The following is a 20,009-nucleotide window of genomic DNA, read 5'->3' on the forward strand; positions in this document are numbered from 1 at the left end:
AACATAAGAGGAATATAGATCAATCTTTCTGCCAAGTTTATTTTTTATTTTTTCCAATGCATTAAAGTGTAGGGTTTCACACTATATAATCAATACAGATATTGTTTTAGAGCTCCACTTTACACACTACTTTATTATAGTTAAACTTATTATTTATTTTATTTTTACTCCATCTTAACGGCGTACTTTTCTGGCTTTTCATTCTTCCTGCAACCTGCACGTAAAGTTAAAAAGGAGAACAAATTACCCATAAATTATTTACAGAACAGAAACATGTACATAAAATCAAGCAGACATAATTTGCTCAATAAATCTTTGTGAGGGATTGCTGTTGTCGTGTCTGGAAAACAAGCTCATTCCTTCTGCAATGCTTTTTGTTGAAGAATGCTTAGAATACAGAAAACCTTGTGATGGAACGGTTGTCAGAGTTGTCTACAATCACAGGAATAATGAGTTCACAAGGAATGCTAAATGTTCAGAACATATTGAGGAATTGTTTCTACTGCAGACCTGACAAGTTCAAGACACTACTCAGGTTATTCACCCTTCTTGGCTCTCAATTGGTCTCTCTAGGTCCATACAAAATACTTTTCACAAGGCATAGGATACATAGAAACACACGGAGCATAGGCTCCTTATACAAAAGTGCACTAGTAGCTATTATTGTTACTATAAAAATGTATTTTTTTTTTCCATATAACCTTATTGCTACTAAACTGATCTTAAATGATATGCTCTGAAAACATTGTACTGGATTTTCTGGCTGTGAAGCAGTTAAAGGTCAATTGAAAATGTCTGAAATTTACGCAATTTGTTTTTTATATATATATATATATATATATATATATATATATAATCAGTAGCACCCGGCGCAATTTTAGAAATAGAACAGTGTTAACAAGGATCTATCAATTAGAGGGTTAATTTGACTAATTACTTTGAAGAGGGTGAGAAATATATCTCAATTTATACCCAGTTGGATTAAATGTAATAAATCAGAGTAAATCGCTTGCAACCTTATCAAGTATAAGAAACTAGCACATTGGCTGAGAGATAATGGAGAAAATTTGAAGTAGATCACAATGTCTCTATGCTTATCAGTGGAGAGTTCAAGTATGAATAATATGGGGGAGATTAGATGCTAGATTGTATGAAGTAGTCACTCTGGGGGTGACTACTTGCTACAATCTAACATCTAATCTCCCCCATTATACTGTATATACATATATACAGTATACACACCTTTATACACGTGCATGAAACATGCCCAAGAATATAGTGCAACAAGTTTAATAATTAAAAGCAGGATTGAAAGGGGGAGTGGGGGGGGGGGGGGGTTTACAGTCACAATCCGTAATCTTAATAATAAGCCTTAAAAGATATGGTCCACATCTGGTGGTGAGTCTGTGGACTCTCAGTACTATCCTCCAGCCAGTGTCTGCCTCTGTAAATCAAAAGTGATCAAACTCCCAGCACAGCACAAGGAGTAGATGAAAAGGGCGTTTATTCAGTCCCCCCTGGAGACCCAAACGTCTACATCAGGGGAGTGCAAAGTTTTTTGTTGCGCCCCTCGTGTGCCAGCTCCAGAGCTCGCGCTACCCCCGCCCTCCCCAGTGACCTGGCATCAAATGACACTGAGGGTCATGTCACGTAACCTGCCGGGTCATTTGACGCACGTTTTCCATGACGACGCGTCACATCACCCTGCGGCGTCATGGCGACGTGACCAGAAGCCAGCTGAATCCCGGTAAATTGAGGTTGCAGAGACCTCGCACGGTCCCCCGGTATTTAACCTCTGCTGAGGTATTCAACCTTCTAGCCATCAACAACCATGTAATATCCTTAAGGATGATATTACTATGACAAATCCCACTGACACTGCAAATGCATTCAATGAATATATTGTGGGGTGTGCTACTACCTTGTAATCGAACCGCAACCCAAACTACAAACATTAGGCTCATTCTGAGGCCGCGGGCATGGTCAGCGCTTAGCCGCGCTCACGCTTGCCAGTGAGCCCCTGCAGCCGCAATGAGAGCGGCTTTAGCAGGGGCTCGCGCACGCTTCCGCAAACATGCAGAGGCGTAGCACGTAAAAAATTTTTAGTTTGCGCGCTGAGGGGAGTGGAGGGCCGGTCATGTGAGCGGTTCGCCCAATGACGGCGAACCAGCTCCGTGACGTCACTGGCCCACCCGCAGACACACCCCCAGACGGCACGCGTAGTAAGGCCAGGGAAAGCACCCGCTTTCCCTCAGCCTCCGCACAGCTGGAGTCTCTATGGAGCCTGAGAGTACCCTTTAGCCCCACCCTCTCCCAACAATGCCCACAATTTTTCATTTGTCCCAGTATCTGAAGAGGAGATTACACAAGTGCCCTCAAATTAAAACTAAGCAGCCTACGACTTGGTGCCCCAGTCATTGCCAAACCGAACCACTTGTTTCCCTAATCAACTCTATTTTGTCTACAGGCCATATCCCTAAGACCTAGAAAACGGCCAGAGTTGCCCCAATCTTCAAAAGTGGGGACAAAAACACTGTCTCAAACTATAGGCCAACCTCTCTTCTCCAAATGCTATCCAAAGTCATGGGAAAATGTGTTCACTGCCAATTAAGCGATTACTATAACAAGACAAATTTCCCTAGACAATTCCAATCTAGCTTTCGCCCCAAACACTCTATGGTAACTACCCTCACAAAATTTTGCAATGAGATCCAGTGTGGAATGGAATTGGGACAATTTACTGGTGCAATATTCCTAGATTTTACAAAGGCTTTTGATACTGTTTATCCTGTTATCTTGCTAAACAAACTCCAGTGCTCTGGAATAGGGAAGCATGTTTTAAACTGGTTTCATTCCTACCCACCAGGTAGATCCCAACATGTGTCCATCTCAGGCTCTAACTCCAACCCCTTGGATTTCCCCTGCGGCTCTGTTCTGGGGCCCCTACTCTTCTCAGTGTTCATCAATGACCGTCCTACATCTTCTAAGGGAGCTTCAATACACATGTACTGTATGCAGATGACATAATCCTATATGCACACAGCCATAGCCTCTCTGACCTTGAACACATACTTCAATCTGACTTTTTGAGACTTGAAAATTGGATTTCCCAAAACAAACTGTTTTTAAACACTGAAAGACTGTAACAATGGTATTTGGGACCAATGCTACATTTCTAAATCTTCCAATGAATGAGCTTCAGATCAGAACCAACTCTAATACCATCCTAGCCCGTTACTAGTTTTAAATATTTGGGCATATGGTTTGACTCCCATTTAACATTTGGGTTGCACATTGATACCCTGACATCCAAAACCTATGCCCAACTAGGTGCACTTTATAGGAACAAATCCTCCCTAAGTCTGCTGGGCAGAAAGTGTATTGCACAACAGATGCTAATGCCAATTATCGACTATGGAGACATAGTATACGGCTCAGCATCCAAAACTCACTTGAGACCCTCTACAATTCAAAATGCCACTTTGTCCTCCAATGCAACTACAACACACATCACTGCGAAATGCTCAAAGAACTAGATAGCTTAACGGCGCAAAGTTCAGTACGTTCAACTCCTGTACTCTCCGGTGGGCAGAACGAAGAGGAAGATTACATTGCATCATTCCTGGATCAGTTTAGCTTGGCCTTCCTGCTGTTCATCTGACAGGTCAAGCTGAGGGGTTAGCATGTACACCTTTCCAGGATCACCTACTTCTCTGACAAAATTGGTGAGATCGTTCTTATACCTATTTCTCCCCAGAAGATTTTTCTATTTGAGCCATAGGACTGGTACTTCACTGAGAACTATATATACTATCCTCAGGCCCACCAACAGGGGGGGGTCTAACAGGGTTGGCATCCCGGGCCTGGTGAGTCAGCACTAGGCAGTAGCCGCGGGGACCTAGATGTAGGGGGGGGACCTAGATGCAGGAGGGGGAAACTAGATGCTGCAGGGGGGGGAGGAGGAAACTAGATGCTGCAGGGGGGGGGGACTAGATGCTGCAGGGGGGAGGAAACTAGATGCTGCAGGGGGGGGAAACTAGATGCTGCAGGGGGGAGGAAACTAGATGCTGCAGGGGCGGGAAAACTAGATGCTGCAGGGGCGGGAAAACTAGATGCTGCAGGGGGGGGAAACTAGATGCTGCAGGGGGGAAACTAGATGCTGCAGGGGGGGGAAACTAGATGCTGCAGGGGGGGGGAACTAGATGCTGCAGGGGGGAAACTAGGTGCTGCAGGGGGGGGGGGGAAACTAGATGTGCAGGGGGGGGAAACTAGATGCTGCAGGGGGGGAAACTAGATGCTGCAGGGGGGGAAACTAGATGCTGCAGGGGGGGGAAACTAGATGCTGCAGGGGGGGGAAACTAGATGCTGCAGGGGGGGGGAAACTAGATGCTGCAGGGGGGGGAAACTAGATGCTGCAGGGGGGGGAAACTAGATGCTGCGGGGGGGGGGAAACTAGATGCTGCAGGGGGGGGGGAAACTAGATGCTGCGGGGGGGGAAACTAGATGCTGCAGGGGGGAGGAGGAAACTAGATGCTGCAGGGGGGGGGGAAACTAGATGCTGCAGGGGGGAGGAAACTAGATGCTGCAGGGGCGGGAAAACTAGATGCTGCAGGGGGGGGGGAAACTAGATGCTGCAGGGGGGGGAGGAGGAAACTAGATGCTGCAGGGGGGGAAACTAGATGCTGCAGGGGGGGGAAACGATGCTGCAGGGGGGAGGAAACTAGATGCTGCAGGGGGGGGGAAACTAGATGCTGCAGGGGGGAGGAAACTAGATGCTGCAGGGGCGGTTAAACTAGATGCTGCAGGGGGGGGGGGAACTAGATGCTGCAGGGGCGGGAAAACTAGATGCTGCAGGGTGGGGGAGGAGGAAACTAGATGCTGCAGGGGGGGAAACTAGATGCTGCAGGGGGGAAACTAGATGCTGCAGGGGGGGGAAACTAGATGCTGCAGGGGGGGGGGGAAACTAGATGCTGCAGGGGGGAAACTAGATGCTGCAGGGGGGGGGAAACTAGATGCTGCAGGGGGGGGAAACTAGATGCTGCAGGGGGGGAAACTAGATGCTGCAGGGGGGGGGAAACTAGATGCTGCAGGGGGGGGGAAACTAGATGCTGCAGGGGGGGGGAAACTAGATGCTGCAGGGGGGGGAAACTAGATGCTGCAGGGGGGGGAAACTAGATGCTGCAGGGGGGGGGAACTAGATGCTGCAGGGGGGGGGAAACTAGATGCTGCAGGGGGGGGGAAACTAGATGCTGCAGGGGGGGGGAAACTAGATGCTGCAGGGGGGGGAAAACTAGATGCTGCAGGGGGGGGGACTAGATGCTGCAGGGGGGGGGAAACTAGATGCAGCAGGGGGGGGGGAAACTAGATGCTGCAGGGGGGGGGACTAGATGCTGCAGGGGGGGGAAACTAGATGCTGCGGGGGGGGGAAACTAGATGCTGCAGGGGGGGAAACTAGATGCTGCAGGGGGGGAAACTAGATGCTGCAGGGGGGGAAACTAGATGCTGCAGGGGGGGAAACTAGATGCTGCAGGGGGGAAACTAGATGCTGCAGGGGGGGAAACTAGATGTTGCAGGGGGGGAAACTAGATGCTGCAGGGGGGAAACTAGATGCTGCAGGGGGGGAACTAGATGCTGCAGGGGGGAAACTAGATGCTGCAGGGGGGGAAACTAGATGCTGCAGGGGGGGGGAAACTAGATGCTGCTGGGCGGGAAACTAGATGCTGCTGGGCGGGAAACTAGATGCTGCTGGGCGGGGAAACTAGATGCTGCCGGGGGGGGGGGAACTAGATGCTGTGGGGGGGGGAACTAGATGCTGCAGGGGGGGAATAGATGCTGCAGGAGGGGGGGAAACTAGATGCTGCTGGAGGGGGGAAAACTAGATGCTGCCGGGGGGGGGGGAAACTAGATGCTGCCGGGGGAGGGGGGGACTAGATGCTGCGGGGGGGGGGGGAACTAGATGCTGCAGGGGGGAATAGATGCTGTAGGAGGGGGGGAAACTAGATGCTGCAGGAGGGGGGAAAACTAGATGCTGCCGGGGGGGAAACTAGATGCTGCCGGGGGGGGGGGGGGAACTAGATGCTGCAGGGGGGGGGGGAACTAGATGCTGCAGGGGGGAAACTAGATGCTGCAGGGGGGGAGGAAACTAGATGCTGCAGGGGGGGAAACTAGATGCTGCAGGGGGGGAAACTAGATGCTGCAGGGGGGGGAAACTAGATGCTGCAGGGGGGGGAAACTAGATGCTGCCGGGGGGGGGGGGAACTAGATGCTGCAGGGGGGGGAACTAGATGCTGCAGGGGGGGGAATCTAGATGCTGCAGGAGGGGGGGAAACTAGATGCTGCAGGAGGGGAAAACTAGATGCTGCAGGGGGGGGGGAAACTAGATGCTGCAGGGGGGGGAAACTAGATGCTGCAGGGGGGGGGGAATAGATGCTGCGAGGAGGGGGGAATAGATGCTGCAGGAGGGGGGAAAACTAGATGTTGCAGAGGGGGAAACTAGATGCTGCAGAGGGGGACACTAGATGCTGCAGGGGGGGGGAACTAGATGCTGCAGGGGGGGGGGGAAACTAGATGCTGCAGGGGGGGGGAAACTAGATGCTGCAGGGGGGGGAAACTAGATGCTGCAGGGGGGGGGAAACTAGATGCTGCAGGGGGGGGAAACTAGATGCTGCAGGGGGGGGGGAAACTAGATGCTGCAGGGGGGGGGGGAAACTAGATGCTGCAGGGGGGGGGAACTAGATGCTGCAGGGGGGGGGAACTAGATGCTGCAGGGGGGGGAAACTAGATGCTGCAGGGGGGGGGGGAAACTAGATGCTGCAGGGGGGGGGGGAAACTAGATGCTGCAGGGGGGGGGAAACTAGATGCTGCAGGGGGGGGGGGAAACTAGATGCTGCAGGGGGGAAAAACTAGATGCTGCAGGGGGGGGGGGGGACTAGATGCTGCAGGGGGGGGGGAGAAACTAGATGCAGCAGGGGGGGGAAAAACTAGATGCTGCAGGGGGGGGGGGGACTAGATGCTGCAGGGGGGGAAACTAGATGCTGCGGGGGGGGGAAACTAGATGCTGCGGGGGGGGGAAACTAGATGCTGCAGGGGGGGAACTAGATGCTGCAGGGGGGGAAACTAGATGCTGCAGGGGGGGAAACTAGATGCTGCAGGGGGGGGAAACTAGATGCTGCAGGGGGGAAACTAGATGCTGCAGGGGGGGAAACTAGATGCTGCAGGGGGGGAAACTAGATGCTGCAGGGGGGGAAACTAGATGCTGCAGGGGGGGGAAACTAGATGCTGCAGGGGGGGAAACTAGATGCTGCAGGGGGGGAACTGATGCTGCAGGGGGGGAACTAGATGCTGCAGGGGGGGAAACTAGATGCTGCAGGGGGGGAAACATAGATGCTGCAGGGGGGGGGAAACTAGATGCTGCTGGGCGGGAAACTAGATGCTGCTGGGCGGGAAACTAGATGCTGCCGGGGGGGGGGGGAACTAGATGCTGTGGGGGGGAACTAGATGCTGCAGGGGGGGAATAGATGCTGCAGGAGGGGGGGAAACTAGATGCTGCTGGAGGGGGGAAAACTAGATGCTGCCGGGGGGGGGGGAGGGGGGAAACTAGATGCTGCCAGGGGGGGGGGGGGGACTAGATGCTGCTGGGAGGGGGGGGGGAAGGAAACTAGATGCTGCAGGGGGGAATAGATGCTGTAGGAGGGGGGGGAAACTAGATGCTGCAGGAGGGGGGAAAACTAGATGCTGCCGGGGGGGAAACTAGATGCTGCCGGGGGGGGGGGGGGGAACTAGATGCTGCAGGGGGGGGGGAACTAGATGCTGCAGGGGGGGAAACTAGATGCTGCAGGGGGGAAACTAGATGCTGCAGGGGGGGGAAACTAGATGCTGCAGGGGGGGGGGACTAGATGCTGCAGGGGGGGGGAAACTAGATGCAGCAGGGGGGGGGAAACTAGATGCTGCAGGGGGGGGGACTAGATGCTGCAGGGGGGGGGGACTAGATGCTGCGGGGGGGGGGGAAACTAGATGCTGCAGGGGGGGAACTAGATGCTGCAGGGGGGAAACTAGATGCTGCAGGGGGGGAAACTAGATGCTGCAGGGGGGGAACTAGATGCTGCAGGGGGGGAAACTAGATGCTGCAGGGGGGGAAACTAGATGCTGCAGGGGGGGGAAACTAGATGCTGCTGGGCGGGGAAACTAGATGCTGCTGGGCTGGAAACTAGATGCTGCCGGGGGGGGGGAACTAGATGCTGCAGGGGGGGAATAGATGCTGCAGGAGGGGGGGAAACTAGATGCTGCTGGAGGGGGGAAAACTAGATGCTGCCGGGGGGGGGAGGGGGGAAACTAGATGCTGCCGGGGGGGGGGGGTGACTAGATGCTGCGGGGGGGGGGGGGAAACTAGATGCTGCAGGGGGGAATAGATGCTGTAGGAGGGGGGGAAACTAGATGCTGCAGGAGGGGGGAAAACTAGATGCTGCCGGGGGGGAAACTAGATGCTGCAGGGGGGGGGGGGGGAACTAGATGCTGCAGGGGGGGGGGGGGGAACTAGATGCTGCAGGGGGGGAAACTAGATGCTGCAGGGGGGGAAACTAGATGCTGCAGGGGGGGAAACTAGATGCTGCAGGGGGGGAAACTAGATGCTGCAGGGGGGAAACTAGATGCTGCAGGGGGGGGGAAACTAGATGCTGCAGGGGGGGGAAACTAGATGCTGCAGGGGGGGGGAAACTAGATGCTGCCGGGGGGGGGGGAACTAGATGCTGCAGGGGGGGGGAACTAGATGCTGCAGGGGGGGGAATAGATGCTGCAGGAGGGGGGGAAACTAGATGCTGCAGGAGGGGGGGAAACTAGATGCTGCAGGGGGGAAAACTAGATACTGCAGGGGGGGAAAACTAGATGCTGCAGGGGGGAAAACTAGATGCTGCAGGGGGGGGGGAATAGATGCTGCAGGAGGGGGAATAGATGCTGCAGGAGGGGGGAAAACTAGATGTTGCAGAGGGGGAAACTAGATGCTGCAGAGGGGGAAACTAGATGCTGCAGGGGGGACACTAGATGCTGCAGGGGGGGACCCTAGATGCTGCCGGGGGGGGGGGAAACTACATGCTGCCGGGGGGGGGGGGGGGAAACTAGATGCTGCAGAGGGGGGAAACTAGATGCTGCAGGGGGGGGAAACTAGATGCTGCAGGGGGGGGGAACTAGATGCTGCGATGGGGGGGAACTAGATGCTGCAGGGGGGAGCTAGATGCTGCGCTGGGGGGGAACTAGATGCTGCGATGGGGGGGAACTAGATGCTGCAGGGGGGGAGATAGATGTTGCGGGGGGGAACTAGATGCTGCAGGGGGGGAGATAGATGTTGCGGGGGGGAGATAGATGTTGCGGGGGGGAACTAGATACTGCGGGGGGGGAAATAGATGCTGCGGGGGGGAAATAGATGCTGCGGGGGGGAATCTGGATGCTGCCGGGGGAGGGGAACTAGATGCTGCCGGGGGAGGAAAACTAGATGCTGCCGGGGGAGGAAAACTAGATGCTGCCGGGGGAGGAAAACTAGATGCTGCCGGGGGAGGAAAACTAGATGCTGCCGGGGGAGGAAAACTAGATGCTGCTGGGGGAGGAAAACGAAATCCTGCAGGAATCAGCCCGCCAGTCTCTACACCCTCATCCTACCTCCCGCGCCCCTGAGTCTACCTCCCGTCCTGGGCAGCAGCCACGGTGATCAGAGGCAGGGGGGGAAGCGAGGCAAGGAAGCAGCACCCACCCAGTCTAGGTCAGTCACCCACCCAGGCAGTCAAGGCAGACACCCACTCACCCAGTCACACCCACCCAGTCATTCACCCACCCACCCATTCACCCTCCCACCTAGGCAGTCAATGCAGACACCCACCCAGGCAGTCAGTCACCCACCCACCCATTCACCCACCCACCCAGGCAGTCAATGCAGACACCCACCCAGGCAGTCAGTCACCCACCCACCCACCCATTCACCCACCCACCCAGGCAGTCAAGGCAGACACCCACCCAGTCACCCACCCAGGCAGTCAGTCACCCACCCATGTGTCATCCATTTCCCCTCCGAAACTAGCCCCACCACCTGCCATTTGAAGACCCCCCTCCCCCCCTCAGGCTGGTTGAAGGCTCCACCTCTTCCCCCTCCCCCCCCCCCCCCACCTGGCCGGTTGAAGCATGGGCTGATTGAAGGCTCCCCCGCGGGCCGGTTGAAGGCTCCCCTCCTCCGGGCTGGTTGAAGCCCCCCCCCTCCCCCGGTGGCCGGTTGAAAGTCTCCTCGCTGACCGATCGAAGGCCCGCACCGCAGACCGGTTGAAGAGAGGTACTGTAATTCATTTTAGTCCCATACTGCACTTTACCCCTTAGGTCCATACTTAACACCCCCCTCTCCCCCCCCCCCGGCCCATACTGAATCCCCCTAGGCCTTTTGTCACCTTGGATGTAGCATTGGGTATCTTTGTCTTTTGTTGAAAATATTAAAATAAACAGATTGCATTGTAATGAATTTTTCCGTATTACAATAAGAAGAAATCAGTTCAGAAAAAGTTGCGCACTAAAAAAATCTCTCTGGCTGTTGCTAGGCCCGCCCTTTGATTCGCTTACTGCATCCAAAACTGCAATAGCACACTATGCCTTCAGAGGGAATTACCCCTTCCTGTGCCTGACCCTAGCAGGACTTATACTGAGTTAGGAAAGAGTTAGCGGCCGGAGGCTAGGCTACATACAATACAACATAAATACAATATACCAACCAGGTTGTGTATTATTTCTACTCCAAGTAGAAATGTCATCTCAGTGTTATTCCCTGCATGTTTTTTGCCTCGCTCTAATCAGACAAGCAAGTTTTTTGTCGAAAAAGAGACACAAATATCCAATTACTTTTAGTATATTTTAGTAATAATTCATTTTATTTTGTTCCAAAAGTGCGTCACTTTTGCCTTGATAAGCAGACCCCACAATTTACATTAATTGCATAAAAGAGATCTGCTTAATGAAATAAGTTACTTTTTTTCATCAACCTTTATTCATCTAATTTAAAGAGTGAGTCAGTAACAGCAAATTACTAGCAAAATGTTAGGTCAGAACATCTAAAGCCAGGGTGGGCAACCCTGTCGCCATTCGCCACTTGTGGCGAATTGGCAGTAAAACTGTGGCGAACAGGGCCCCCGGGACACTCAAACCCCCCCCCCTTTCCCCTTCCGTGGTAAGGAGCGCGCTCCAGCGGTGTGACGCGTTCCTCTCCCTCCAACACCCCAGCCCGCTCCAGCAGGCGTGTGACGCGTGCTCCCTCCCCTGTGAGGCCGCTCCATGACGCGCTCCCCCCCCGAGCACGCTCCAGCGTGACGCGCTGACGGCCGCCCGCCACCACTGCCGCCCGTCACCACTGCCCCCGTCCGCCTGCCACCACTGCCCCGCTCGCCACCACTGCCCCCCGTCCACCTGCCATCACTGCCCGCTCACCACCACTGCCCCCCGTCCGCCTGCCACCACTGCCTGCTCGCCACCACTGCCCCCCGTCCGCCTGCCATCACTGCCCGCTCGCCACCACTGCAGCCCGCTGCTACCGCCGCGATCTGGTAGGCATTGGTGGGGAATGGGGGGGGGGGCGGGGGGTGCTTTCAAGGGTGCTGGGGGGAGATTCTGGGGGGAGATGAGGGGAGATGAAGGGCGCTGAGGGGAGATGAAGGGTGCTGAGGGGAGATGAAGGGTGCTGAGGGGAGATGAAGGGTGCTGAGGGGAGATGAAGGGTGCAGGGGGAAGATGAAGGCTGCAGGGGGGAGATGAAGGGTGAAGGGGGGAGATGAAGGGTGCAGGGGGGAGATGAAGGGTGCAGGGGGGAGATTCTGGGGGGAGATGAGGGGAGATGAAGGGTGCTGATGGGAGATGGAGGTTGCAGGGGGGAGATGAAGGCTGCAGGGGGAGATGAAGGGTGCAGGGGGGAGATGAAGGGTGCAGTGGGGAGATGAAGGGTGCTGAGGGGAGATGAAGGGTGCTGAGGGGAGATGAAGGGTGCTGAGGGGAGATGAAGGGTGCTGAGGGGAGATGAAGGGTGCTGAGGGGAGATGAAGGGTGCAGGGGGGAGATGAAGGGTGCAGGGGGAGATGAAGGGTGCAGGGGGAGATGAAGGGTGCAGGGGGAGATAAAGGGTGCAGGGGGAGATGAAGGGTGCAGTGGGGAGATTCTGGGGGAGATGAAGGGTGCTGAGGGGAGATGAAGGGTGCTGAGGGGAGATGAAGGGTGCTGATGGGAGATGAAGGTTGCAGGGGGGAGATGAAGGGTGCAGGGGGGAGATGAAGGTGCTGAGGGGAGATGAAAGGTGCAGGGGAGAGATGAAGGGTGCAGGGGGGAGATGAAGGGTGCAGGGGGGAGATGAAGGTGCTGAGGGGAGATGAAAGGTGCAGGGGGGAGATGAAGGGTGCAGGGGGGAGATGAAGGGCTGGGTGTGTGTGTATGTGTGGCTGGGTGTGTATGTGTGTGTATGTGTGGCTGGGTGTGTGCATGTGCGTGGCTGGCTGGCTGGGCGTGTGCGAGGCTGGCGTGTGTGGCTGGCTGGGAGTGTGTGTGGCTGGCTGGGAGTGTGGGTGGCTGGCTGGACGTGTGTGTGGCTGGCTGGACGTGTGTGTGGCTGGCTGGACGTGTGTGTGGCTGGCTGGACGTGTGTGTGGCTGGCTGGACGTGTGTGTGGCTGGCTGGACGTGTGTGTGGCTGGCTGGACGTGTGTGTGGCTGGCTGGACGTGTGTGTGGCTGGCTGGACGTGTGTGTGGCTGGCTGGACGTGTGTGTGGCTGGCTGGACATGTGCGTGGCTGGCTGGGAGTGTGCGTGGCTGGCTGGACGTGTGCGTGGCTGGCTGGACGTGTGCGTGGCTGGCTGGACGTGTGCGTGGCTGGCTGGACGTGTGCGTGGCTGGCTGGACGTGTGTGTGGCTGGCTGGACGTGTGTGTGGCTGGCTGGACGTGTGTGTGGCTGGCTGGACGTGTGTGTGGCTGGCTGGACGTGTGTGTGGCTGGCTGGACGTGTGTGTGGCTGGCTGGACGTGTGTGTGGCTGGCTGGACGTGTGTGTGGCTGGCTGGACGTGTGTGTGGCTGGCTGGACGTGTGTGTGGCTGGCTGGACGTGTGTGTGGCTGGCTGGACGTGGGTGTGGCTGGCTGGGCGTGTGTGTGGCTGGCTGGGCGTGGCGTGTGTGTGTGGCTGGCTGGGCGTGTGTGTGTGGCTGGCTGGGCGTGTGTGTGGCTGGCTGGGCGTGTGTGGCTGGCTGGGTGTGTGTGGCTGGCTGGGCGTGTGTGTGGCTGGCTGGGCGTGTGTGTGGCTGGCTGGGCGTGTGTGTGGCTGGGTGTGTGTGTGTGGCTGGCTGGCTGGGCGTGTGTGTGACTGGCTGGGTGTGTGTGGTTGCGTGCGGGCAGCTGGCAATGACTGCTTGTATCTTTGTTATGTACCCAGTCACGTCCTGGCTGTGCCCGTGATCATGGATTTGGGAGGGAATGAGATGAGGGGGGTGAAATGAGATGATGGGGGGTGGGGGGTACCGAGAATATATAAATAACATACCACCCCACCGAGTGTGTGTGTGTGTGTGTGTGTGTGTGTGTGTGTGTGTGTGTGTGTGTGTGTGTGTGTGTGTGTGTGTGTGTCTATGTTTTCATCATTTGCGTCTGACGCAGTTGATACTGAGTAGTCAAAGTGTTCATGTTTTCAATAAACTTGTTCAAACAATGTGTGTTTTAAATTTTCGCATGCGCAACATAATACCTAAATTCTTACATGGTGTGGCTATTTTCACTTCTAATTCGCCGCACCTGTGGCTACATTGAAAAATTGTTTGCCCACCCCTGATCTAAAGGATCTAATGGCAGAGTTCCCATTAGGCCCTGGCCTAGGGCGGCAAAATTTTGGGGCGGTAAAAATGTACGCCCCCATATACGTTTCCCGCGCTCTCTGGCCCATCATACTTGATGGGAAGTCATTTACTGTAGCTGTTGCGGCCGCCTCCTTACTGGCCCGCAGAGTCAAATGACGCCGGGGAAGTCACCAACGTGACGTCACGGCACCTCGTTGCCATGGCAACTTGACGTCGCAGCGTCAAATTACATCATGACGTTGTGTTACCATGGCAACGTGACGTAGCACGGCGTCACGTCCATGCCGTCTTTTGAAGCTGCGGTTCAGAAGGAAGGGGCAGCAGGCAAGGAGGTGGCCGCAACAGCTGTGCCTATGGGCGTTGGATTTTTACATATTGAAATTCGCCGCTGAAAGGATTGCATCACAAAAACAATGTTTTTATACATTAACAGGCATATATACTAAGCAGTGCTAATCCATAAGACACATTCTTCCTCATTCACTTGAATAGTCTATAGTATATTTTCTGGTGCTGCGAGTCGTCTTATAGAATAGCACTGCTTAGAAAGGATTGAGGTTCATATTTCCTATCAAGTCACCTCCTCATATAGTTATTCATTTGCACAGCTGCACTATTGACGGTCTTCTTTTATTTCAGGTTTAGGCCTTTTAGTGTCTAATCAGAAAATGAAAAACACCCACTCAGATGTTTATGTGATTGGCTGGCCCATAAAAAAAACAAACAGCCAAGAGCAAAAAAGGTCTAAAAATAAACTATATACTTAGCAATACTGACAATACTAGAGCATATTAACACTCCACATATAACAAATTCTTTAACTTTCACCACATGGAACCATCGCCAAGCCTTCTTTTGGAAATAGCCAAGCACCAACACATTTACATAAGATATGTGCATAACAAGTATGTTTGTTAGTTTATTCGTTATCCCTAAAATGTGGTCTGAAGGGAGGAAAGGGCTGAGAAATACTGCTCTACTCAGAATAAAACTGCATATCCAGTGCTTTGCAAGGTTTTGTATCCATGATGTGTGCTAAGTCTTCATATGATTGTATGAGAAATTCCAGGAGGATTTTATTGATCAAAGAATCAGGGGCAGCAATACAGCCGCAAATGTATCAAAAACAAAATGCATTTAAAATAAATTTCTTTGATAAATATGGTACTAGTTTTGCAGTTGGAGCACTGAAATAGCTTCCTACAGTAAATATATACAGTACATAAATATTTACTTTAATAAAATAAATGAGAATACCAAAAAGTAGTTAAACGTACATACAGATGCAGTGGCCGTTATTTTAAGGCAACATGGCGGTGTTTTCGTGTGCGCTGCTGTACTCCACGCGGCATTAATGCCGCCAATCGCACCAGACACACGTGTTTATCACGGTTGTTTTGTTTGAATTTTATGGATTGTGTGCAATTAAATGCAATGAAATGAATGAATTGTAATGTGTACAGTACTGTGCTACTGTGTCAATTTTAGGTGTTTAAAAGCCAGAACACTAAAATGCCATTTTATGCACTCGCCTCTTAAGGCGGTACGGTTGGACGTAATCCCGCTCCATCACATGGGTATTCCGAGGTATAAACCACGTGATTTTGTAAAGTTATGGCCGCTGCATCTGTAGTTTACAAGCATTACTACAGCAGCATCAACTTCATACATGTGTTCATTTAGTTTAGAGAGGAGTCCTAATCAGTTGGTGGAGCGAATTGTCTGGTTAATTCCGATAGCGAACAAGGCTCCTCCATACTAAACTAGCTACGTGACCCACAGAGGTCGGCATCCAACTTCTTGCAGGGACAAGAGGCGTTCAACCACATGAGATCGAGCAATAACAGGTCTGTGATGCCCTTAGATGTCCGGGGCTGCACGTGCACTACAATGAACGGATCAGCGTGTGTCTACCCTCCGCCAACAGTTGCGGGTAACCCCCTGAACCCTGTTCATGATAGGGATTGCAATTATTTCCCAAGAACGAGTCATTCCCAGTAAGTGCGGGACACAAGCTCCTAATCTTGATGTTACAGCTTTAATTACAGGTGTAAACAGGTCAGAGAACACCAAACCCCATTCATACAGGACAAAGTTTAGCTTTCTTTCCATTCACTTTCTGCAGCATAATGAAAAAATTGCATGAATGAAGGTATGTTTCCGAGAAGCACGTGGTGTGGTATGGTCTACTAAAAACAGAAAGGAGCCTAAACAATTAAATTACATGTCCCCTCTCGTGACTGATTTTTCAGACATCTGTATATTAAAGCAGAAGTACATATTCATGGATACAAGTTGACCCTTCCAGATAATTCACATACAACACTGTGTAATGATATGGAGTGCCTGTAAATACTTCCAGCCCAACATAATTCCAATATTCTATTGAAAATGCCCTTTTACTCCTATAATCCTAGAAATGAATACCTTAAATAGTTACAGTTTAGGGGTTAGTGGGCATTAATCTACTCTAAGACTAATGTGAACCAATGGATGTTATATGGTGAATGGGTTAAATGTAGGTACTTTACAAATTAAATCTAAAATATCTTACAAGCATTTATCACTTTTGATCCTGGAGAATTTGTACAGGTACATGCAAAAAAAAGTCATGTTAGACCATTAAGTCACCATCAATGAAACTATAGCGTACAGTGCGCTCTTCATGTGTGCAGACATTTTTTGGAAAGATCTCTAATTTTTAATCAAGGGAGAAGAACACTCAAGATGAGCCATTAAAAAGTATCACAACCTACAGTATAGCAAATCTAAACAACTTTTAAAACTTCTATGGTGACCAATCCTAATGCCTATCCTGGTGTTTTTGGATCCATGTAGAAGCAGGCAAATTAATAATAATGTTTTTCCATTGTGGAAATGAATGATGATGTAATCATTTACCCCTTCAGTCTACATCTGCGTTGCCCCAAACACAGACAGCCATTGGCAGCAGCCAAAGGACGTCAGACGTTTGCAGCTTACAGCTTCTCGGTTACTAGGTTGGATAAAGTCTTCTAACAATACATTGCAGGCTTTAACCTTGTCCGTAACTGTTAAATAGGTTCATAATCGTATATTATCTGTCCATGAAATGTCTGTAAAGTTAATGTATTACAACTGTTCATTTAATGCAACTGTCACATACGGCACACCCGCGAGCACGCGACACGCATACGGGGCAAGGGTTAATGCTTACGCTCACAAGCGCTCCCACTTTCCACCCCCGTAGAGGTTCCTCAAATGGACAATATCTCCTTTACAGGAAAAGGGTCAATACACAACTCGCAAGCTGCCCCACACTTCACCTTCGCAAAGGTCTATCAAATTAAAGGTCCATCTCTCCTAAATCCAATCGCCATATACCACCGTCACGAGCAGCACACAAGTGAGCATGTGACTTAGATATGCAACCAGGGTAAATACACACAGCTACTCTAGCCAGCTCACCTTTCTCCTGGGCAAGGTACCTCCGATGAGTTAATATAAACCCCTAACTCAAATGCAATAATATAGATACACTGTCACCATCGGGGGGTAGTTATGCAAACAAAAGAGGTCAAATTAATATTTGCCAGGGCCCTGTGTAGTATAGAAAAAAACATGTACTTTAACACACAAAAATCTGTTGTAGCAAAATGTGTCCAAAAACGTAAATACTCTCTCCAGAGCGTGCAACTGTTCATTCAGAGCCCAAAAACATTACTTATTAAATGTTTTAATATATATATAAATACAGTGCTTCGGTTACAAAAAAAAGTATTACAAGAACATACAATTACAATAAAATGCAGAAAAGTTTCTCAAAATAAAAATGATATAACATAAAAGAAAACCTATACATCACCATATGTCATATGTTTTCCCCAGAGAGGGCACAGTTCCGGAATATGAGATTCACGTGTTTTGTCCAAAATACTCCTCTGGTGAGATCTAATTTTCATAATCTTGTCCCAGACTTAAATACATTCTTTCCTCATGGAACCAACATAAACCCACTCTCGTCGTAAATCGGCTGTTAGATTGCAGTTTTATGACAGAGTGAAAAAACTTTTACAAATTATGTTTGAATCTTGTCTCAATATCTAAACGTATTCATAACTTTCCTTAACTAAAACTTACCAACACTTTTGTTACATCGATACATTCAGGCGCTCATTGCGGACACAATGAGACCAAATATGACCATCTTAATCCTAAATTTAAGCGACAAGTTAATATCTGTCCCTTATTATCTCTTAAAACATACAGTGTGTGATGTCAGAACGCGTCCCTCAGTGACACAATTACAGATTTGTAACTTTTATTATGCAGAGGAGATGACATAACATGATAATCTCATTTTTAATAAAGTCACTCTTGGTTTGATACGTTCTCAGCCAAGACCCTTGGCCATCCATAAACCCTCACCAGAGAATGCTTTGAAGCTTAGCTGTAAAAGAATCGTGTTTAGAAAGGTTGTCACAGGGTCCATATTTTATTCCCACGTCTGCCACACTGTCCTTATCTCGACTATCAGCCATCGACTCAACCCATGTGGCCCTTTTAATTGGGCCATACAGAATAGAACCCCCCCCCCCTAATTAAGCTCGGTTTGAAGCGCAGCACCCACCCATGACAAGCCTGGGCATGTCATCAACCCAATATATATTGTATTTTCAACTTCAAACTGTAGCTCTTTAACCCCTTAAGCACCTTAAATACCTAATATCTCATATTATCATGACAGCAACCATGTATTATCATAATTCTGTGCCCAGGACGTACTTGAAAACGAGAGATAACTCTCAATGTACTGCTTCCTGGTAAAGCATTTTATAAATAAATAATTAGCCAAACAGCTACAACTGGATGACAACAAGCATCTGGGGTAAGAATCCATTTGAAACAAGAGATTCATTTTCACGAGGCACAAGTATGTCTAATGTTCACTTTGAGAGCAATTGAATCTTCCTTTAAGAATTTACAAACATAGTATCTTGTCGTCTAAATTTAGCATAGGTTGATGGACAGATCTTTCAACCTAATATACCATGCAACTATGTAATTGCAGTTTCACTTCCGTTAGCTTTGGTAGCACCTCCTAGAAATGGCAAGATAAGGATTGCTCGTTATATGTATTCATAAAAAAAATGACTTACAATGAAGGTGCTAAAATCTTTAAATTGCTAGGGGACTAAAATGGAATCTAAAAGAATAAATGGCTAAGCATAACCCAAGACACAGGCAGATGAGCTAATAAATCATAAGAGATGTTCTGTTAATGTGGCATTGCACTTGCAGGACCTACACCTAATTACAGGAAACACCTTTACTAGATCAGTGGAATGGTAGGAATGTCTGGCAGACTCTAGAGGAACAAGGGTCATTACACAACTCTAATGAAACCAGCTGACCTATGGACCTTATATAAGAAGGAAAGAAGCAACAGACTTGTCATTTTCTGGATTCTGTATAGGTCTGATCATCAAAACAGAATTGTAAAAAGTAAAACACTTTCTACAAAAAGGTAAAACGATTCCTCTCCTGTGCCCTTTTTACCCAAAACAGAGGTTCTCCTCAGAAGCACACCAGTGGGATTAGGTTGAATACAATGAAACATTTATTATACAACAATAAAATCCAATTAATTATACCAGTCAAAAATAGATTCAATTATTCAAAGTGTCTGGGAACTAGTGGTCTAGTGAGAGGAAATTGCAGGGACTCTAAAAGAAGAAGTCCACCACGTCAAATCCTCAATCCTAGTATCAGTACCAATGCCTTTATATAGTGCCACCAAGTGATGTGGCTAGTGGAAAAAAGCAAAGGACGTGATTAATGAATGTAGTGCTACATATGAATGTCACTGCTGATCTGTGATGGGCGATTGCGGTTAGTATTCATAGTTTTTATCACAGTTCATATGGCTGTATCGTAAAGCGGCACTTCTAAATTGTTGTGCAGCTTATACTACTAATTAACAAGCAATGTGGTGTAACGAGCTCTGAGTATCACTGTTGCTTATTACAGTTCATCTGATTATATAATCTCACGGCAATACTAAATTGCTGAGCCGTTGCCAACATGTTTGTATTTGAACTCCAATCACACTACAGAGCCTCAGAGGGTCACAGAAATTGCGTCCGTTGCCAAAATGAATTAACTATTAACTCTATAGTAAGC

The 20,009-nt window shown here is 50.4% G+C and overlaps 1 protein-coding gene across 3 annotated transcripts in view; it reads right to left on the minus strand.

The window, feature by feature from the left end:
- WWC2 (WW and C2 domain containing 2) overlaps positions 1-20,009 on the minus strand; it is a 245,958-nt gene that overhangs the window by 154,681 nt on the left and 71,268 nt on the right. The window lies entirely within an intron of this gene.

This window comes from Ascaphus truei, chromosome 1, assembly GCF_040206685.1.
Source record: "Ascaphus truei isolate aAscTru1 chromosome 1, aAscTru1.hap1, whole genome shotgun sequence".
NCBI classification, from domain to species: Eukaryota; Metazoa; Chordata; class Amphibia; order Anura; family Ascaphidae; genus Ascaphus; species Ascaphus truei.